The 23,976-nt window shown below is 36.4% G+C and overlaps 1 pseudogene; it reads left to right on the top strand.

The window, feature by feature from the left end:
• The first annotated feature begins 348 nt into the window (after positions 1-348).
• On the top strand, positions 349-503 carry LOC120223806 (annotated as a pseudogene).
• Positions 504-23,976: the final 23,473 nt, after the last annotated feature.

Raw genomic sequence — 23,976 nt, 5'->3', positions numbered from 1 at the left:
TTCTCCAGAGATTACCAAATGTTCCTTGGTGGGCAAATTGCTTCCAGTTGAAAAACACTGAGTCCCTGGATTGTAGAATGTGCATGAGTTTAGATGATGTAGACAGTGTCCAATAATTCTCCAAAGTTACTGTACCGATGAAGAGTGTATGAGTGTTCTGTTTGTTCTAAACTCTTGCCAAAATCCAGTGCCTTCGATTTATTTTTATGTAATTTTAGCTGTACAAGTGGATATGTGTGGTGCATTATTTTGGGTTTGACTTGATGACTAATGAAGATGATTATCTTTTGAGGTGTTTATTGGTCATGAATAACTACTTTTGTAGTGTCTTTTGGAATGTTTTACCTCAGCTTTGCGCAGTGGCAGTATGGTAGCCAATGAGGTTTACCCAAGGTGGGATTATTGCTAATTGGAATGTTTTACCTCTTCGTGTTGAGACAGCTGTGATTTCTTCACAGATTGTAGAAATTTTGAATGAAGTGTTTTGGGAATTAGGCAATAAAAAAGAATAAAGCTCTGTGATATGCCTTTTCCCTTTCTTTGTAATATCTTTTGTTGGGGCGCGTGGGTGGCTCAGTCGGTTTAGCATCCGACTTCACCTCAGGTCATGATCTCACACTTTATGAGTTCGAGCCCTGCGTTGGGCTCTGTGCTGACAGCTCAGAGCCTGGAGCCTCCTTCAGATTCTGTGTCTCTCCCTCTATCTGCCCCTCCCATGCTCATGCTCTGTCTCTCAATAATAAAAATGTTAAATATTTAAAACAAACAAACAAACAAACAAATGGATTTTTCCAATTGTGACCATGCTAGAGAAACTGATTCTGTACCTACTCTCCCGCAATCCACAGCTCTGAATCTGGAATATTTATCTGTATTGAACAGTTAAGAGTACAGGACTATAGTCCTTGAGAGGAGGGAAGCACTCATAATTGAGCACCTCTTTCAAAATGGATTCTTCCTTGGGAACATTTTCGGAAGTGTTGGTGAGACATAGAACTCGTGAGCAAGGTGTGGTGGAGGAAGCGGAGATTAAAGTTCAGGGATCCTTGGGGCGCCTGGGTGGCTTAGTCGGTTAAGCGTCCGACTTTCCGACTTTTGCTTTGGTCATGATCTCGCGGTTCGTGGGTTCGAGCCCTGCGTCGGGCTCTGTGCTGACTGCCAGCTCAGAGCCTGGAGCCTGTTTCTGTCTGTGACTCCCTCTCTCTCTGACCCTCCCCTGCTCACGCTGTCTCTCTCTCCTAGAAATAAATAAAACATTTAAAAAATAAAAATAAAAAAATAAAGTTCAGGGATCCTAATGCAACTGGAATATGAAGGCCAACATGCATAAGGCAAAGAAGTTGAAGACGGCCTGCCTGTCATCTTTCAGTATCATCTGGAGCTTCTCTTTGCTCTTCCAGCCGGCCCTCTGCATTCAGTGTCCCCAGATGTCTCTCAGCTCTGATTCCCTTCCCGCAGCCTTGGAGAACTGCATCCAGAGTGTCTCCCAGGGGTTTTCCTTCACTCCCCTGCTTCCTTCAGCCCTCTTCACCCCCCGCCCCCCACCGCCTGTGCTGGGCTGTGACTCTTCCACTTCTCCTCCAGCCACTGGCTCCTTCTGGAAGTTTCTGCTGGTTTTTTGGTTCATTTAGTCTCCAGAAGGCCGCGCAGGTCCAGCCTCAGCACTACCCCTTCACTCTGTAGGCCTTGCTGCACTTCCACAATAGCACATGGTGAAGGCCCTGAGCTGGAAACTAGAGCGCATTTTATTTACATGTGGGGGTTCTTAGGATTCTGAAACTTCATGCCAGAACACACTAGACCATTAAAAATGTATAGGGAGTTTATCAGGTTTTTCGTCAGTCTCTGGCTTCTCTCTCCACCAGCTGTTTAGCCAAGAATGAAGCAAACACAGGCTTTTTCATTCCTTTCTTTAACTTTCTGGACTTGAAATTCTGCGGACTAGGATTCTCCGCAGCTGAAGGCCCAATATGGAGTTTAAAGTGCTGCGCTTTCTAAGTTATCCTGTTTGTTCTCGTTGTTAAATGCAGGGCAGAGCTCAGTTTGTTGGGCATCTGCTTAGGTCATGATCTTGTATCTGTGTGTTCAAGCCCTGCAACAGGCTCTGTGTGGAAAGCTCTGAGTCTGAAGCCTGCTTCCAATTCTGTATCTCCCTCTCTCTGCCCCTCCCCTGCTCATACTTTGTCTCTCTTGGTCTCAAAAATAAATAAAAACATTTTTTTTTTTTAATCCAGGGCAAAATGGTCTTATCTCATTCTAAGTTGAAACAAGAGTTGTCAGTCTGCCTTTAAGGTTTTCTTCTTCTTTTGCCTTTGGTAGTGAGTAGTGTTGGTTTTGTTTGGTTTGGTTTTATTTTATGTTCAGAGGTTTAGTTCTATTTATATTTATCTTGGCTTGAGTTTCTCTGTTGTCTTCATCTGCTGTGTTTCTTGTGTTTGTGGATTACTGTTTTTCTTCACTTTTGTAAACTTCTTAACTGTTATTCTTTTGACACTTATGCTTGACCGTGCACTTGGCCCTGCAATTTCTGGGTCTCTATTTATATGTAGGCTAAGGCTTCCTTTTTTTTTTTTTTTAATTTTTTTTTTTTTTTTTTGCAGTTACTTATTTTTGAGAGACAGAGACAGAGTGCAAGTGGAGGAGGGGCAGAGAGAGAAGGAGACACAGAATCTGAAGCAGCTCTAGGCTCTAAGCAAGCCACCAGCACAGAGCCTGATGCGGGGTTCGAATCCACGAACTGTGAGATCATGACCTGAGCTGAAGTCAATCACTTAACCGACTGAGCCACCCAGGCGCCCCGGCTAAGGCTTCTTAACATGTCAAAGGTACTTCTTACCCTGTTCTCTTTCCATTTTTCTTCTCTTCTGTCTTTCTCTCTGTGCTTCACTTTGGATATTTTCTGTGAACCCATCTTTGAGACCCATCATTTTGTGTTCTAGGGTATGGCTGTTAAAGCCGTTCATCTTATTCTTAACTTCAGACACTTTATGTTTTAGTCTTCAATCATTTTTGCAGACTGCAATTCTCTGTTGAAATTCTTAATGATTACTTCTAGAAAACCCATTTTCCATAGTTTTGAACATACTAAAAAATCCAATACTTAATTTTTGTCTACTAACCCCAAGTTTTGTATTATATGTGAGTCATCTGTTACATAGCTTTTCTCTTGATATTGGTCACATTTTCCAACTTCTTTGCATGTATAATATTTTTATCTATGGCAGATATGGTCATAAAAGAATGATAGGTGTCTCCTCAGGATGTCACATTCTACCAGAGGTACTTCCCATTTGTTAGAAAGGTGAAGAGATGGTCATTTCAATTCAATCAGAAATTGAGTTTTAATTTTCCTTTGAGCCTGTTCATAAGGTATAACTCTCATTAAGCTTTAATGGTGGTCCTGTTGCATATCTATGTTTTTAGCTCTGAAACAGTGGCAATTTAGTTGACACTTCAAAATTTCCAACCAAGTTTTCTTTTTTAATTAAAAAAAAATGTTTATTTATATTTGAAAGAGAGAGACAGAGTGCAAGCAGGGGAGGGGCAAGGAGAGATGGAGACAGAATGAAGCAGGCCCCAGGCTCTGTGGTGACAGCTTAGGGCTCAAACTCATGAACGGTGTGATCAAGACTGAAGCCAAAGTCAGACGCTTAACCAGCTGAGCCACCCAGGTGCCTCACCAGCCACGTTTTCTTGCTGAGTATATCCTATGGATTGCAAACTTTGTAGCTATTTCACTGGATAAAATAACAACATGCTGAATGCAGTGGTGGGAGATTTCACTCACTTTTAGGTTAAGTTTTTGTTCTAGTTTCCCAATGCATATTCTAGAGTAATAGCCATCTATGCCTTTGGTTTCTCTTACTTTAAAATTTTGCCACGTCATGGGGCCCCTGGGTAGCTCAGTTGGTCAAGCATCCGACTTCAGCTCAGGTCATGATCTCAGGTCATGATCTCACAGTTCTTGAGTTCCAGCTCTGTGTCAATCTCTGTGCTGACAGCCCAGAACCCTGGACCCCACTCCATGTTCTGTGTCTCACTGTCTTTGCCTCTCCCACACCCCTGCTCAAAGTCTGTGTCTTTCTCTCTTTCTCTCAAAAATAAATAAAATTTAAAAAATTTAATTTGCCATGTGAAATTTTGAGACCATTGACATCTACACCTGTTGATGACAGGTGATCAGCCATGCCTAGAGTAACCAAAAGAACACTGAGAGGTGTGTATATTTTATCTTAAAATTACTTACACTTCCTAGACATTTACTTCTCCCCATACTTTATGCTGCTACACTTTTCTGATGTGACTGAGACACACATTTTTAAACATGCAAGCATATTTATAAATGGCCTTATTCAGTTGTTACAGCACCAGTGTTAACTCTTTTAATTTTTTTTTTAATGTTTTATTTATTTCTAGGAGAGAGAGAGAGAGAGACAGCGTGAGCAGGGGAGGGTCAGAGAGAGGGAGTGACAGACTCTGAAACAGGCTCCAGGCTCTGAGCTGGCAGTCAGCACAGAGCCTGATGCGGAGCTCGAACCCACGAACCGTGAGATCATGACCCAAGCGAAAGTCGGACGCTTAACCGACTAAGCCACCCAGGCGCCCCACCAGTGTTAACTCTTTTAAATCTAAGTTTCCCTTAGTGTAAAATGTAATAGTCATATTTCTGTAATTATATGGTTTCAATTTTTTTGTAAAATAAGGATATTATATAAAATGAGTATATACATATATATTTTTTAGGTAGAAAATTTTCCATATATAATATAAAGTGTTTATAATATTCTTTTTTGATGTTTTATTTATTTCTGAGAGAGAGAGAGAGGGACACACACAGCATGAGCAGGGGAGGGTCAGAGAGAGGGAGACACAGGCTCTGAGCTGACTGTCCGCACAGAGCCCTACGCAGGGCTCGAACCCACGAACCATGAGATCATGACCTGACCCGAAGTCGGACGCCACCCAAGTGCCCCTATTTATCATATTCTCAAATGCTATCTTACATAGTTAGTAGTTAGCTGTGCTGACCATTTCCAAATACCAGAGAGAGACATATACAAAGCACAAATTTAAAAACTTATATTTTTAAAATATTATTTTATATCTTATTAAAAATAATCTCTGCCATTTGAGAGAAAAACAAAAATTAATAATAAATATGAGGGAAAAATCTAGCGTAACAAATTAGCTGTCAATATTGAGGCAATTTGTGTATAAATCACATATAGCACAGTCCTTATTTCCTGGATCTCTTCTCAATAATCTAAGACAAACGCTTGAGGACCAGGAGAGGCCCTGATGGGGAAGAATATACCTTAAACCAGAATGTATATATAAAGGTAATTCCTGGGACTTAATGAGCAAATGTACCTCATTAGCAAAATAAGATTATATTTAGTGTCAGACCTATTGGTTTTTCAAAATTTTTTGTCCAACCTCGTCAATTTTTTTTTCAAAATGAACTTTCTTGAACTATCTATGTGGAAACTCCTGATACACTTTTTTATTCATGTTTTCATGGAAGTAAGTTTATTGTATTTTTTATTAGAGATTAATTAAACAAGGAGGTCATTGGACTGATGTGGCCTTAATGCCACTGTGGTTTCTGTACGCTAGCCCAAATCCTAAGACTGTAACTGCCTCAAGGTTACAAGATCAAAATGCTGACGACCTCTAATCACAAAACCAACTAGGGTTTAAGGTGTAACCAACAAATAATTTCTTTGTCTCGGCACTTTCTGGATACCAGTATCTCCCTCATTCAAACGTTCGTGTTAAGCCACTTGACTTTTACAAAAGGCCTGTATGAGCGACTTGTCGCTAACTGAAAGAAATCCAAATAGGGATTTTTGCTTTTCTTCACAAAGCCAAAAAAGCGGAAATAATGCCCAGTGTTGGTCTTGCAGGGAGCCATTGTAGCGCCACGTACAGCCTGAGCAGTGAGAGTAGCGCCACCCAGCGCCACCTCCGGGAACTTCACTCTGCATCTCAGTGTCAAACTGTCCAGAGTTTTGAACTCTGCCTGTGGGCACCTGGGCTTTAAAATCTAAATGTACTTTGTGCACCCATTGACAAGAAAGGCTAAGAGAGGTTAGTTTTCAGGTCTGGGAATATTCAGAAAATTTTCCCTGTAAATGAAAGGTAAGTACGTGTTTGCATTATGCCATTTCAGGGCATGAACAATTTCACAGGAATGCTCTACTTTCCAATAGCTGGAGAAACCTGTATAAATCTTTTCCCTGGCTTTCTTCAGTGAAGCACTCTTTTTTTTTTTTAATGTTTTTTTTTAAATTTATTTCTAGGAGAGAGAGAGAGACAGCATGAGCAGGGGAGGGTCAGAGAGAGAGGGAGTCACAGACCGAAAGAGGCTCCAGGCTCTGAGGGGGCAGTCAGCACAGAGCCCGACGCGGGGCTCGAACCCACGAACCGCGAGATCATGACTGAAGCGAAAGTCAGACGCTTAACCAACTAAGCCACCCAGGCGCCCCTCTTAACCTCTTAAGTGAAGCACTCTTAACCACTTCTGGCTTGGCCCTACCCAATTAGAATGGTTGTTTGCTCAAATAAACTCTTAATATTGTTTCTATTCCTCAGTTTATCTTGTAAGAGAGATGTCAGACTTCTTCATGAACTCTTTCTTTCAGTAATCCTTCTTTGTAAGTACATTTTATAAGTCTTCCCCTATTTTCTCTTGCGAGCTCTCTAGGCCACTAGGTAAAGAACATTATTTGAGGAACTAACTTTTCTAATTGCTCAATATCTCAAACTTAAAGGGGTTTTCCTAAATAACTTAAGAATTTCTCAAACTGTATTCTAAAAAGAGAATTATATCTTAGAAAGTTATATGTCTTGGCATACACAATCATTGCTTTTTGTTTTAGTATCTGGCGACAACAGTTGATATTAAAATCCGGTTTTAATTTTTCTTCAAATGCGATATTTCCTGTGAAAATAACTCTCTAAAATGAGTCTTACATTTACTCATTTGTTAATTTCTCTGCACCTATTTACTTGTACACGTGGTGTTAGTAAGCAGTTAAATATTTTCTACGTCTAGTAAATGCATTATAAATTAAATATTGCTCAAATCGGTCAGTGTTCTATGTTTCATATTCAAACAAGGTGTACAAATATATCTAAGCTGTCTAAATATTTACAATGGAGACAAAACTAATAAAACGTTATGAAACTGTAAATTTGTAATATAATGGTTTAGTAAACTTTCATATTGTTCATATATCATAAAGCTATCTGTTGTTTAATACTTAAGCACATACAATACTGACAGATGTGGCCCACCAGTTCACTTAATAATTTGCTAATTACTATCTTTTACCCACCATGTTGGTCTTATCTCTGGTTTTATGTTTTCTTTTGTTTATGAGATCTGATGATTTTAATTTAAAAAAAAGTTAAAAGCTCACCCAACATAATAAACATGGACTTGTGTCCTTTTAAGAACTTTTAGTTTATGTCCAAAGGCATGTTTTAATATCAGTTTTTTTTCCATACAGATCCTCTTAATAAATTAAATATTTCAACTGATTGTGAGAAGAAATATTAATGTACACCAGAATTTCATTTATTTTCCCCATCAGGAATCTACCACTTTGACAAATAGCTTTATTGTATATATCTCATATTATATACATAAAATATCTATCTCAAAACACTTTAAGAGATAAAGGCAAAAGCCATCCAAACTCAAAATGTTGATGAGATCTGTAAAATTGCCTTTTTTCTTCAATATGAGAAGATATAAATCTTTGGTTTTGCTTCCAATAAACTTAGTATTGCTTCCAAATAATGTGTCTTTCTTCCAAATATGATTTAGACCTTGATAGGGAAAAATGAAAATTCAGTGACATGAAATATAAAAACTCAGGCTACATCTCTATAGTTGTCTATATACACGTAATATTTTTGGAATCTTCATGATGATAGCATCTATAAACTCCAGATAGAACCTATGTCCTTTTTCATGTCTGATTGATATTTCTTATGAGAGATGAAATGTAATTTCCAGTATGCTATTTTGTTTGTTCTGAAACATTAATTGCTTCATCTTCTATTCACCGGTATAATCGCATATTCACATGTTAAATACCTTCTTTAGGCTACTAAACTTCTAGTTCTTAATGTGTAATTAAATTAATTATAGGAGTGCCTGGGTGGCTCATTTGGATAAGCGTCCAACTCATGATTTTGGCTCAGGTCATGATATCACCGTTTGTGAGTTCGAGCCCTGCATTGGGCTCTGCACTGATCATATGGAGTCGGCTTGGGGCTTTCTCTCCCTCTCTCTCTCCCACTTACTCTCACTCTCAAAATAAATGAATAAACATTAAAAATTAACTAGAGGGGCGCCTGGGTGGCTTAGTCGGTTAAGCGTCCGACTTTCGCTTAGGTCATGATCTCTCGGTTCGTGGGTTTGAGCCCCGCGTCGGGCTCTGTGCTGACTGCCAGCTCAGAGCCTGGAGCCTGTTTCAGAGTCTGTGACTCCTTCTGTCTCTGACACTTCCCTGCTCACGCTGTCTCTCTCTCTCTCTCTCTCTCTCTCCTAGAAATAAATAAAACATTTAAAAAAATAAATAAAAATTAACTAGAAATTTTAGTTTGCTTCTGTCTCATTGTTTGTAATAACTTATTTAACAAATTCTTCATTATAGCCTATTATATTTTGCAGTGGGATAAAATCACATCTATCTTCACGTAGTTTTAGTGGCATGTTTGTTGTTGTTGTTGTTGTTAAGAAAAACCAAAACAAATAGACTGACAGAGAGAATATCTCAATTTGAATTTTTATACCAGCAACATTTCAGTTTTCTTGATATGTAATCCACAAATAGGGATTGTGTACACTTACATGTACACCTTGACATTTTGATACATGTATACTTTATGACATGATCATCACAATCAGTCTTACTAATATAATCATCACTTCTCATAGTTACTATTTTCTTTCATTTTTCTTTACATGGTGAGAACACTCAGAATCTCTACCCCCCGAGCAAATTTCAAGCATAGAATATGGGATTGTTGACTCTAGTAATGTTGTACTACATTAAATCTCTAGATCTTATTTTTCTTGCATAGCTGAACTTTGATACCCTCTGATTGATATCTATCCATTTCCCCTCTTTCCCTGCCTCTGGCAACCATGATTCTACTCTCTGCTTCTATGCATTGAATGTTTTAGATTCCACACAAAAGTGAATCAGGCAGTATTTGTCTTCCTGTGTCTTTCTTATTTCAAGGAGTATAATGTCCTCCATGTTTATTTATGTTGTTGCAAATAGCAGGATTTCCTTCTTTTTTATGCTAAATAGTATTTCATCATATATAATATATTATATGTCATAATAGATTTCATTCCATATATATATTTCATTCCATCCCAATAGTTAATCATTAAAACTTAGGCAACTGCTCAGATTTCTTGCTACATGGCTCCCTCTATCTTCTAAGTCAGTAAGGGGAACCTCTTTCATCTCACAAAGCTATTTTGCATGAGGAACCTTGTGCTAGGCCTCACTTGATTAGCTGAGTCCCAGCAAGAATACTCTCAATACTTCAAGGTCAACTACTTGCGAAATTAATTACACCTGCAGAATCTCTTTGCGGCTATACCTAGATTGGTGTTTCAATAAGTATGTGGGAGAAGGTTGAGTAAACCAGGGGCAGGGGCATCGGGAACCATTCTGGAATGTTGCATCCCCCAACGTTTGTTTCAGCTAACTTTTATATCTGGAGTGTGTGTGGGTGTATTTTTATAATTATGTTTTTATCCTCCTCCTTCATCTTTGGCCATGTTATCATATTTTCTAATCTGCGTAGTAAGTGTGGTTGAATACTAGTGAACATATATATCTATTTGAAAACAAAGTGGTGTTGAGGCCAAAAATAATGATGTTATAATAGAATTAATCATTCTGAGTTCATTTGATAGCAATCAGTGCTATAAAGTGAATTGTGTCCCCACAAAATTCATATGTTGAAGCCCTAACTTCCCATGTGATTGACTAAAGATAGAGATTTAAGGAGGTGATTAAGATTAAATGAAGTGTTAATAATGGACCTTTATCCCATAAAACTTGTGTCCTTGTTAAAAAGGAAGACATAGCAGAGATCTCCTTCTCCTTCTCCTCCTTCTCCCCCTCTTGATCTTTTCTCTCTTTCTGTGTTGTGTGTGTGTGTGTGTGTGTGTGTGTGTGTGTGTGTGTGTGTGTATCTGTCTGTCTCACCTTCTCACCTTCTCTCCCAACTAAGGGCACAGGGAGAAAGCAGCTATTGCAAATCAGGAAGGGAGATCTCACCAAAAAGTGAGCCCTATAGAAACCTTACCTTGAACTTTTCATGTTCCAAAATTATGAGAAATTAAATTTAAGTCATCTAATCTATGGTATTTTTTTATGACAGCTGGAGCAGACAAAGACAATCAGGGATTCTGTTGGATGGAGACTGAGTTACAGGCTTCATAAGGATTGGCTTTTATTCACCCTTAGTACTTTACTATTTCCTCTAAGAGCTGATATGCAACTGCACGGTTTCTCTGTGTAGTGGTGTCTTAACTTTAGTCTTTATTTCACAAGATTGTAAAATCCACATTTTTTTCAAAGTCTTTGCACATTCGTTTTTAGTTTCCTTTTCCATATGGACTCAATGGTAAGCAAACTTCCTGAGGGGAAATGTGTCTCAGGCCCCCAGGTCTCTGCCATGAGCTATTTTGGGTTCCCTACTGGCACATTCATTCTCAAGGCAGTCCTCTGTAGGTTTTGTGTAGTGCTTCACAGTGTGCTCAGACTCCTGCTTGCACTCAAAATTAGCAAATGCCCCCAGGAAAAAGTGGTTACAGAACCCAGCTCACTGCTTTGAATGTCTTTGTCATCTTTGAATTTTTCTTTTCTTTTGTTTTTTTTTTTTTTTAAATTTACTTCTGAGAGAGAGAGACAGCATGAGCAGGGGAGGGTCAGAGAGAGGGAGACACAGAATCTGAAACAGGCTCCAGGCTCTGAGCTGGCTGTCAGCACAGAGCCCGACACGGGGCTCGAACCCACCGACCATTAGATCATGACCTGAGCCGAAGTCGGCCGCTTAACCGACTGAGCCACCAGGCACCCTGTCTTTATTATCTTTGAATGAGTCATTGGACTCAGTCTCTCTCTGCTTCAGCAGGACTTTATTGCTTTTCTACAGATAATTTTTTTATTTCATTTATTTTTTTGTTTTGTTTTACAATTTCATAGACAAAAGCAGTGATTAGGTACTTTATGTACCTAGAAGGGAAACCAGTTTAGATATTTTAAATATTTTTATTTACCTTGGATTAAAGAAATAAATTTATTTTGTATTTATTTTTTTGAATTAAATTTTTACTAACTGTAGCTTTTAATATATTAAATCTAAAAGATACTCATGTAAATGTTATATTCATCAAAATTATACATTTAGCCCAAAATTTATGGTTTAAAGCTATTTCTTAATTTGGTGTTTCAATTATAGATCCATATTTAGGAATATATTGTCAAAATTAATACATAAACTTTATAAGTTTCACAATATGTGCTGTTATAATTCTATGTTAATAGTGTATGGGCCATTTAAATGGTAATATGGTGAAGTGTTGTGAGTACAGACCCTTGAAACATAACTTCCTGAGTTCTAATACAACATTCCTACTTTCTGTGACTGCCCAGTTGAACACTTCTCTACCTCATTCTTCTGACCTATAAAGCTGGAAAAATCATTAATTTTCCCCACTTGTTGGATTACTGTGAAAATTAAGAAAGCTAATTTGTTTAACTTTAATAGATTTAATTGTTCCCCCACCCAAGTTATTTGTCAAAGCCCTAAACCCCATATGATATTTGGAGATGGGGCCTTTCAAATAGAAGTAGGTTGAGATAGGGTCATGAGAGCAAGATGTTCATGATAGGAACCTTATAAGAAGAGACACCAGAGCTCACGCTCTCTCTTTTGTTTTCTCTCTCTGTCTCTCATTCTCTCTCTTTCTGTCCCACCCCCATTTTCCCTCTCTCCCTCTCTTCCTACCATGTGAGAGCACAGTGAGAAATAGCTATCTACAAACCTGGAAGAGAGGCCTCACCAGAAATCAACCATTTTGGAAACTTGATATCATATGTCCATCTTCCACAACTGTGAGGAAATACGTTTTCTGTCAAAGATCTGTGGGATTTTGTGGTAACCCAGGTTGATCGCATCTTGCCTGTAGTAACCGTGTATGTATTCACACCACCCAGTTCTCGAGAAGCACTCGGAGATGCAATGGAAGGGAAACACACTAGTTGGTTTTTAAAATGTGTCTCCTAAACTTTTTGATAATTTATGAATGCAACAAATATATCTTCATTATAACATTTTCCTTTATATAAAATTTCTTTATACAAAATTTTGTATAAAATTTCTTTATATGAAATTTAACTATGCTTTTAATTTCAAAGTAAAACCAATTGCGGCAAAGAGCATAGATTCATCACTGTCTCTTGGTATTATTATATAGCTCGTTGATCCATATCCTCTTTTCTAGGCATAGAAATCTCTGCTCTCAAGCTGGAGGTGACTTTTCTGGACCATGAAAAATGTGGAACTTTGAGGCCTGACTTTAATTTGCTCATATTTTGAGAACCTAACTAATTATATTCTACTTTTCTTCCTGGGCCAGGTGTTTACTGGGTGAATTAACTCTGAAAAGGTTGATTATTAGACTTCTTTGCTATCACAATCTGAGTATCAGGAAAATACAATTTTATGCTAGGACAGAACCTATAGCAGGACTAGATTTTTCATAATTTCATATAAAATAAATTTGGCTTTACAGTTAAGAACTCAATGTTATTGAGAATAATATCCCCTTTGAGTATCTTTTAGGTAATAATTAAATAATACTTAAGCTCAGTAACACTTAAGAGGGCATGTCCTTATTATTTGGATATATAATTAAAAATAAACATGTTGATTATCATGTTGAGTTACATCATAGAATTGCTGGATAGTAAAGCAGAGAAAACAGCACTCATTGAAATTCCAATGATGATACAAAGTCAAGTTCCAGGATTAAATTTCTTAAAAAATAAATTAAAAAAAGACAACAGAAATTGAAATAAAAAAAATCTACATGTAAAGGGAAAGTTGTGTTTGTAACAAACAAAATAATACATATTTGAAAAATAAATTCTCCAGAATATCCCTAGTACAAGTTCTTTATATTTCACATTAATTACTATCTTTTCTTTATTGGTGAAGAATAATTGTCAGTCTGTATTTAGCACCCTGTGAAATTGTCATGAATCTTTTCTGAGCCAGGAAAAACTGATGTTGAGTCATTGGTGCCAAAAAAAAGATGTAGAGACCACCAGATTTTTATTGACAAGAAATTTTATGGTTTTCTTTTTCTTTTTTTGTGATCTTAGCTTCTTTCCAATAAGAAAATTGATTTCTCTCTTTATGTGAATATTTCTTTCTCTTAAAAAGGTCTGATTTTTTTTGCATTAGTAAATAGGCCTTAAAATTATACTAGTGGAAGTTGTAAATCCACAACATTTATCTTATACTCAGTAACTTGAAGAAAAGTCAATTTTGTAGCCAAATAAGTTAGATAAAGACCTAATTTTATTTTTACAATGGTGAGATGCCTGTGCACAGGGCGAACCTAAACTAAACTTAATTTGGCTCAATCTTATTAGAAAATGATGACAAAAATGGCAATATGGGATGATTATCAATATCCACTAGTAGGGGGATAATTACGAAGTTTAGCAAAATTGGGAGATAATAAGAAAATTTTATAAAATTCTTTCTGGACTTATTGAGATGCAATTGGCATATAGTATTGTGTTGTCTGTGGGTATAGTGTGTTGAATACATACATTCATATATTGTGAAATGACTACTACAGTAAGGTTAGTTACATAACCTTAATTACCTTACATAATTATAATTTATTTTTTGTGATGGGAACATTTAAGATCCACTCTTAGCAACTTTCAAATATGTAATACAATATTGTTAACTATAATCCCAACCCCGTGCACTGGATCCCCAGAACTTATTCCTCTTAAAACTGGAAGTTTACACCCTTTGACCAACATTGCCTCATTTTACTCCACCAATTAGACTGGGGCAACCATCGTTCTACTCTCTTTCTAGAAGTGTGGCTTTTATAGGTTCCACATACGAATAATTTTATACAGTATTTGCCTTTTCTGTCTGAGTCCTTCCACTTAGGATAATGCCATCAAAGTCCATCCCTGTCGTCACAAATGACAAGATTTCCTTCTTTCTTACTGATGAATAATATTGCATCGTATATACTTGCCACACTTCTCTATCTGTTCATTCATAGAGGATCACTTAGGTTATTTCCCTATGTTGGCTATTGTGAATGATGCTGCAGTGAACATGGGAATGTAGATACATCTTCAACATCCTGACTTAATTTCCTTTGAATATGTACCCAATGGTGGAATTGCCAATAATAACATTTTTAATTTTTTAAGGAATCTCCGTGCTGTTTTCCAAAATGGCTGATTAGTTTGCATTACTTCCAACAGGGCATAGGGTTCTCTTTATGCCTCACCATCACCAACGTTTGTCTCTTGTTTGTTTGATGATAGCCATTTTGACAGGCATTAGGTGATATCTCATCGTGGTTTTGATTTGCATTTCCCTGAAGTTATACTGAGCATCTTTTCATGCACTTCTTGGCCATTTTATGTCTTGTTTTGAGAAAGGTCTATTCAGTTATTCTGCTCATTTTTTAAAATATTTGTTAATGTTTGTTTATTTTTAAGAGAGACAGAACTCAAGGGGAATAGAGGCAGAGAAAGGGAGACACAGAATCTGAAGCAGGTTCCAGGCTCTGAGCTGTCAGCACAGAGCCCGACGTGGGGACCAAACCCATGAACCATGATATCCTGACCTGAGCCAAAATCGGATACTTAACTGCCTGAGCCACCCAGGTGTTCCTTTGTTTTTAAATCTTAATGTAAGTTGTTTGCTATTGAATTGTGGGACTTTCTTCTATATTTTGGATATTAGCGCCTTATCAGACATGTGATATACACATATTTTCTCCCACTTTGTAGATTGTCTTTTCATTTTGTTGTCTCTTTTGCTATTCAGATGCTTTTTAGTTTAATGTAGTTCTACGTATTTATTTTTTCTCTTGTTGCCTTTGCTTTTTGTTTCATATTCAAAAAATTGCTGACAAGACCAATGTCAAAGAAATTTTCCTTATCTTTTCTTCTAAGAGTTTAATGTTTTCATATTTATGTTTAACTCTTTAGTCCATTTCCAGTTAATTTTCATTAATGGTTTATGATAGGGATCCAATTCCAGTCTTCTGTATGTGATTATGGGATTTTCTTAACACCACTCATTGAAGAGATTTTCCTTCTGTAATTAAATATTCTTGGCTCAAATATTAATGTTCACAGGAGGGTCTTTTCTAAGCTCTTGATTCTATTCCATTGATCCACATGTCTATTTTTGTGCCAGTGACATACTGTGTTAATTAGTATAGGTTTTTAGAATAGTTATCCTAAGGTGATTGTTCATCAGTCATCGATATTCTACTGTTTCTCCTTGAGAAGTTCCAAAGGTGAAAACAAACATTTACAATCTGTATCTTACACAAGACACGCCACAGTAGATTTCACAGGCTCCATTTTTATTTTCATTTCATTCAATGAAAAACCAAGCAATTATCATTTGTTAATATTTTCTCCTCTTTTCATTCCCTTAGGAGATTTTAGAACGTCTAAAATCTTAGACCATAGGGTATAAGGAAGTTATTCAAAAGTGAGAGAGAGTGGAGCCACTAAGAAAGTTTCATTATGTCATAATCATCTACCTCTGCTTAGGACCACTGTAGCTTTAAAGCACACTGGGACTATTATTATACAAGGGCTTTGTTCTAATCCTATCATATTTTAACCTAGAAACTTTATGCAGGTCACTTATTCTTATTAAGTCTTAGGGAAATCTTAGGGAAATAAAGTTAAAATAATGCCAAAAATGCCTTCTAACATGCATCCAAATATATGATGTATTTCAAAGGGATTGAGAGCACAGTATATTAGAAAAAAAGATGAAAGACCAAATAGTGTATTATTTGGCAGATATACTCAATGTTTCCTATTTTCTTTATAAGAATTACTCTCTCTGGTGTGGGCTTTTATTTTTCACACTCTTCACAAACTTAAGAAAAAAAATATTGACCCCTAAGACATATGAAATAATGGACATTTTGCATAATCTAAGTAAAATGGTGAAATATTTTAAATATATTACCTTAAAAAGGGTCATTTTGGGGGTCACCTGGGTGGCTTAGTGAGTTAAGCGGTCAACTTCAGCTCAGGCCATGATCTTGTGGTTCTGGAGTTCTAGCTCTGCATCTGACTCTGTGCTGACAGTTCAGAATCTGGAGCTTGGAACCTGCTTTAGATTCTGTGTCTCCTTGTCTCTCTGCCTCTCCCCCCAAAGAAGAAACCATATAAATATTGTTAAAAAGGTCATTTTTTTCTTCCTTGCGGGTACTATATTGTTCCATGCCTTCTTGTCTACACTGTGCAGTTTCTATTTATGGAACTGTTTTTTCCAGTCTCTATCTCTAGTTAATTCATAGCAAATAATTCTCAAATATTGCTAAAGCATTGCCTCAGTTAGGAAAACTTCAAATAGTTCTTGCGTCATATTATTTTACAATTATATTTACCTGATTGCTTTAATGAAGACAATGTCTTTATTTTTCTATTATTTTTAATTGTCTTTAATGTTCATTTACTACTGTGGCATAGAGAAACACCTCATGAGTGGGGGAGGGGCAAAGAGAGAGACACACACAGAATCCGAAGCAGGTTCCAGGCACAGAGCCCAACACGGGGCTTGAACCCATGAACCGTGAGATCATGACCTGAGCCGAAGTGAGACACTCAACCGACTGAGTCACCCAAGCGCCCCACCCCCACCCCCAATGTCTTTAAAGTGTCAATTTCTACTTACCCACAACTTAAACTGGATACCAATGGTGGGTATTTGGGAGACTTGCTTAAAGTGGACTGTTGCTCTAGTACATTTCAGCACTTCTCACCAATGGGACCAAGACACAGTTCAAAGTCAATTGTACGCAGAATAGATGGCAGTGGTATCTATTCTTTATAAACAGTACAGAAAATGGAATTGGGACAATAGTAATTTTTATCATTCAGTACTCCTGTTTTGTCTGTGTGTGTGTGTGTGTGTGTGTGTGTGCATGTAGATTTGATTAGGGAGCAATATTTCTGAGGTGATTTGGAGACATGCTCAGGATTTTAATCAGAGGTTATATTACTGAAATTTTTATCATCTTTTCATTCTCATTATATAGCAGCAAGTAGAGTCGTGTAAATCGGTCACTTAAGGTTTAAAATCTCATTAAGAAATCTTTCATACTGGGAGAAAGAAGAATCATTGATTTGCTTTATGTTTTAAATATAACTTTTAAAGTTTTTACAGATCTTTTTCTTTCTCTACAGAGAGAGGTAGAGCTCTGATAATTACACTGTTTTTCACAAATTATCAGAAGGATATAAAATGTATTTCCTGGCATTAAAAATGTTACTCTTTTGGCATCATTATTTGCTAATGAGCTTGTTTGGGGATGTTTGCAAGCTTATGTGACAGGATGACATTTTATTGTGTGAATAGGTCAGCCCTGTTTATTAGTCTATGAAAGAAAAAAAAGAAGTCTTCTTTGAAAGGTGAAGCTATTAAATACATCTGACCCAAAGCTAGCTTTAAAATCAAGAAATGGCACCTCAGATTCATGTAGCTACTCTAACCTATGAGGTGGAGTTTCAGCAATTATCAGGTAACGTCAGGAGGTAGACTGAGAATGGGAATCACCCATGCTAAAGGTTAAGTTCAAGCTAATTTTTGAATGGCACAATGGCTATTATTTTAGAGACAGGCACACAGAGTTATAAATGGAAATGTAAAGGCCACTGTCTTCCTTGTGGCTCCGCTGCCTTCCTCATCCCTTGTCATGAAAAGTATCTAGCTTGCTATGAGCAGGGGCTCTAAGAAGTAATTCCACACTATTTTTAGGTGCCTCACATGCCAAAAAGATAACTTGGATTTTGGTCTTTAAAGAAATGAAGGGGTTTGGGAGTGTTTCCATAGATCTCTGAAATGGTAGTATTTATTTTTTACTAATGTTAGTCTTGTGACTATAGAATAAATTGGAATGGAAAAGAGTGCATTTAAAAAAAAGCGTCATTCAGTGAAAAGGCAATTGTAGATCCTCAAGTATCAATGTATCCCTTTCTGCCAAATGCATAAGTCTTATAATCGTTTACAAGTTGATTAAGTTGATTATTATGATACCATATGAGTGCTATAATGCAATTTGGTATATGGGCATGAGGAAGGAAAGTAGCATTTTTCACTAGTGAAAAATCTAGAAAAAGATTGTGGAATGAGGATAATGTAAGAATTATCTCATAAGATCAGCAGTATTTGGACAGACAGAAACGCACTGTTATGTTTTATCTCTCAGCAATTGGAGGAACCCTGTTGTGTCGATGTATCTCCCCTTGCATGTTTTATGAAGAGTAAGCACTCCGGGAGAGTTGAATTTATTCCACATAGGAGTCCTCCCTTCATTAATGGGGTCAACACATATTTTTGGTGTATTTGGATATACAATAATTGACTACCTTGACCTCAATAGATAAGACACATAAATTTCAAGAAATGACGTCATAGACAAAAGGAGATTTAGCCTCTTTGCAGGTATCATTAATTACTTCAGACCTGCTTCCCTTCTCTTTTCATTGGCTTACATGAATTATAACTTGGGTAGGCTGACATGAAGATCAAGGCTACAGAGAAAGAGAGAGCACAACGGAACCAGAAGAGCCCAAAGGAATGCGGCCTGTTTGAGTGCAAATGAAACACTGAAGATAAACGACAAAGACTATCAGACTTCCCAATATCAGCCATCTGGTTCCTTGTTCATATTATCTCTCCAAGTGGATTTTCATTTGGCAGATAGGAAATTGTAACCCACCATATTCAAGTAGAAGTGTCAAAAAACATGACTGGCATCCCCAGTGAAAAGTGGAATTCTCAATTAATGCAGGAGGCCTGACATCGCACAGTGATGTCTAATCGGACTTGAAAGAGGAAATCAGGGACTTGCTGAGGCAGCAAGAGAAAATGCTAATGGTAGCAAGTTAAAACTCAGCCAATTGAATGAGTTCACCACACAGTTCACCACTGGTACACTCATAAAATGTTCTTCTCTGGGGAAAATATGAAAATGGGGAGTATTTTCTCTTCTAAAAGAATGAATGAGGAAGAGAATGATTTTGGATTTTGCTACCATGATATTTTGGATTATTTATTTAATTATTCTAGTTCTAATTACTGTGTGTGTGGGAGTGTATATAATATGTGTAGTTTCGGGTGTACAGAACATGTTTGTGAACAACCACTTTTTTAATTTTAGCCTCACGTTTTAAATGTGGGTTTGGGGTGTGGGTTATAATTCATTAATATAAAGATAAGTATTAATAAAATTAATTAATAAAATTAAAGCTTGGAGTTTTAATTACAAGACTACAGCGAAATTATAAATAAACAAAGAAGGATGGGGGGAAAAAAGCAATAAAGCACACTGAATTCCATTTGCCTAATTTCTCAGACATGGATGAAGTCCAAGACTGATACTTAGTTAAAGATACAAGAGATTCTACTGGGGATAGAAAGAATTATTTATATGATTTTAACAACTATGGATCAAATTATATCTTCACGATGTTATAGACTTAGAGTGTTACACGGAAAGCAATTGTTAGTCCTTTCCTAGTAATAGTGTTATAAAATATCGTCTATCCAATTGATAGTTTCTGTTGATAATTTTTAAAAAATAAATTATCTTTTTATTTTTAAATAAAAATTGTATGTGTTTAAGTTGTAGAGCATAGTGAGTTGATATAAATATACAGAGGCAAATGGTTACTATAGTCAAGCTAATTACCTATCTTTTCTTCACATAATAACTTTTTTTTCCTCTTTTCTTTGGTGACCACAGAACTTGAAACCTACTCTACAATATCCACAGGAAGTGTCAATGGGCTTTTCCTAAGTCTTTGCTATATATGAATGCTATAAATTAGATCATATAAATTTCTTAGAACAATGGAATGTGATAATCAATAAATGTTTCACAGTGCTACTATTACCAATACAGATTCTGAATATATTGCATCTACCTTAGGTAGAATATCACTGTATATTAAAAATGATCTTGTAGGAGCTTGGATGACTCAGTCGGATAAGCTCCAACTTCAGCACAGGACATGATCTCAGTCTGTGGGTTCCAGCCCTGGAGCCTGCTACGGATTCTGTCTCCTTTGCTCTCTGCCCCACCATCACTTACCCTCTGTCTCTCTCAGAATAATAAATAAACATTAAATTTTTTTTAACAATCTCATTTTAAGTGTAGGGGCTGATTTGATATCCTAATGACAAACACAGTTAGTCTTCATGTTTATATGGTAATTCTAACAATAATTATATATTCTTACTAAGAAATACAAATCTCTCCACTATCTGCTCAAAAGTGCTCTCAGTACTGGCTATGTATCCTTAATCTTCTCACTTCAGTAGTCTTGGCTTCAAATTTTCTCTTTAAAATCAGGTTCCTGAACTAATTAAAATCCACATCCTTTCAAATCTGCAAAACTATTATGTTGAATACAAGGTGATGATTGTTCCTCTTTATGTGTGAATTTCACATTGTTTGGTGATAAATATTGTCTCTGAGTGGAGAGCGACAGATTCAAGTAAGAAAAACAACAAATGGATATAAAATGAGCAAACCACAATCAAGAAAAAGATTACCTTTGAGGCTAACAGAAATCTAGCTCATTGTTTGACTTCTTTATCCTTCTATTTACAAAGCTTAGAGTGATGACAAACATTTAACAATTCAGTAATTGGTTGCTGTGGAGAGATTTATGCTACTTAGAATATTAACTAATAGCTTTTCTAAAATAATTTTCATGGCCAACATTTATCCTGAATATAGTGCTATTTCCTAAATTTTAATCAAATTAATAAATGCACACAAACATTAATGGTATTAAGACATTACAAAAATGTATATGTCTTAATTGACCACATTCAACTTCCATCCTTGCTTCTGAGGCAATTACTTCCACACATACATTTTTTTCTTTTTCTTTTTCTTTTTCTTTCCTTTTTCTTTTTCTTTTTCTTTTGGTATTCACCCCATTTTTCTAAATGTATGCTTTATGAACATTTCATAATTTGTTGATTTGAGGCAATAATTGACTTACTATAATAGTAAATCAAAAATTAACTATACAATATTTTCCCATTCTCTTCCTTTATTCCACTAGCATTATTATGCTATTGTCTTTGTTTAAACTAATAATCAATGATGTAGTTATTGTGAATGCTCATAGTTGATCCAGAAAATTTCTATTCTTATGAAACTTAAAAAAAGAAAACCTTTTCCTTAAAAAAGACTTTTCTTGAAGTTTATAATATGCTATTCTTATGGTTATTTTATTATATTCTTATTTTTAAATTCCCTCAAGTATTTCAAAAGATATATAAATGTTTGCCAGGATGTTTCCTAAGTGCTTAAAATGCCCAGATATTCCATTAGTTTCATTTATTTTCATACAGACCTAACTCCTGGACTAATTTTTCTCTAGGCCTGTTGTAAAATAATCACATAAGGACTTCCTATTACTTCCATTTCCAAAATATTTATTTTCTATTTCCTGAATTTCATATTTTTAATTTTATTCCTTCTTCCAAGAGCTTCCTTAGAAGGACAAGGAGGCAAATCTTTGAGAAACTATATGTTAGAAGGGAACTTGTTTCCTTAATTTCTATAGATACTTTGGATATAGAATTCTATACCGGAAATCACTTTTCCTTAGAAGTTTGAAGGTATGGCTCATCTTTTAAAGTTTATTATTTATTTATTTACTTATTTATTTATTTATTTTGAGGAAAAGAAAGAGCATGCACGTATAAGTGGGGGAGGGGCAGAGAGAGAATCCCAAGCAGGCTCAGCACTGTCAATATGGAACCCAACACTGAGCTGTATCCCATAAACCATGAGATCATGATCTGAGCTGAAATAAGACTGGGGCACTTAATTGACTGGGTTACCCTGGTTTCCTATGGAAGTATCACTCATTTTTCCCCTTTGACTTCTGCTTTCCTGTTTATGGATCTGATTCTACCTTAATTTTTGATCCTATATAGTTGACCCATTTGTGTTCGCCACCCACACACAAGATCAGAGGGCATCTATCTTTTTCCATTCAGGAATGCTAGTAACACATCTTTAACTAACCATCCTTTCATTCATTGTGCTTGATATATAGCAGGCACTTTTAATCTATAAAAGCCAGCTTTTCAATATTTGTCTTGTATTCTGTCTCTGAAAATCTTTACATTGTATTTTCTGTTTCCCAAATTTTGCAATTTCTACTGTTTGGATAGGGGACATTATAGCACATCCCTTATTTTGTCTTAACATTTTTTTCATATGTTCTATTTATTTACTTTTCCTGTGTGCTCTGAGAAATTTCCCAAATCCATCCTCCATAACATAAAGAATGTTTAAATACATATTTTGACAATGTTCTTATTTCCCTTTGTGTTATATATTGTTCTAGTTGTGTGACTAGAATATTTTCTCTCAACTCTCTGAGAAATATTACTTTTTACTCTTTAAGAGTTTTCTTTTTCATCCTTGCATTGTCCATTTCCTCTAATTCCCCAGAACCTCCCAACCCTTTTTGCTTTGTTATTTGTTTTGATTCTTCTAATATTAAACATATGATGTCCCTGACTTTCTAGTCTTAAATTCAAGTAATTAAATGTCAATTGGCAAGAGTGTGTGTGCATGTGGGCATGCGTTGTGTGTGTGTGTGTGTGTGTGTGTGTGTGTACTTCATTGAAGAGTGACCAACTAGATGAATTGTCAGAATTTTTTTAAAAAGTTTATTTATTTATTTTGAGGGCAAGCAGAGGCAGAAGGAGAGAGAGAAAATCTGAAGCAGGCACCATGTTGTCAGTGCAGAGCCTGATGTGGGGTTCAATTTCAGCAATGGTGAGATCATGACTGGAGCCAAAATCAAGAGTCAGACTCTTTAACTACTGAGCCACCCAGGCACACACAAAAAATTTTTTATATCAATGTAAGTATATAAAATTTTGTCCTGAGATATCACAGATTCCCTATAGAAAACTTTTCTAGCCTCCTACTTTGTACAGGTGGGTAGGTAGGCAGATGCACTCAAAAGTAGAAATCTATTATGTCCCAGAATTTCTGACACCTAAATACAGATGCTAAATTTGGAGGTTCAAATAATTCCTATGTAGACCTTATTTTAGGACCTGAAGTCTCATTGTTGTACTCTGCCTGGTATTCCTTGTTATTGGGCCTCTTACAATTCTTCAAACATACTTTTGACTCAACACAAATGTTATGTTTCCCCAATATCTACTATGATATTTTAAAACATTCTGATTCACATGTAAGGGTCATTTTATGGTTTTCACTAGATTCTTCTCTTTAAAAAAAATGTTTATTTATTTATTTTGAGAAAGAGAGTGAGCACAAGCAGGTTGGGTTAGAGACAGAATCTTAAGCAGTTCCATATTGTCAGTAAGAGCCAAAGCAGGACTCGATCTCACGAACCATGAGATCATGACCTATCAAAATCAAGAGTTGGACGCTTAAGGGGCACCTGGGTGGCTCAGTCAGTTAAGCGTCGAACTTCAGGTCAGGTCATGATCTCACAGTTTGTGGGTTTGAGCCCCATGTCGGGCTCTGTGCTGACAGCTAGCTCAGAACCTGGAGCCTGTTTTGGATTCTGTGTCTCCCTCTCTCTCTGACCCTCCCGTGCTCGCGCTGTC

This window comes from Hyaena hyaena, unplaced genomic scaffold (assembly GCF_003009895.1).
Source record: "Hyaena hyaena isolate Hyena2069 unplaced genomic scaffold, ASM300989v1 scaffold_1043, whole genome shotgun sequence".
Classification (NCBI taxonomy): Eukaryota; Metazoa; Chordata; class Mammalia; order Carnivora; family Hyaenidae; genus Hyaena; species Hyaena hyaena.
Note: the sequence above shows the minus strand (reverse complement) of the source record. Positions and strands in the feature narration are given on the sequence as shown.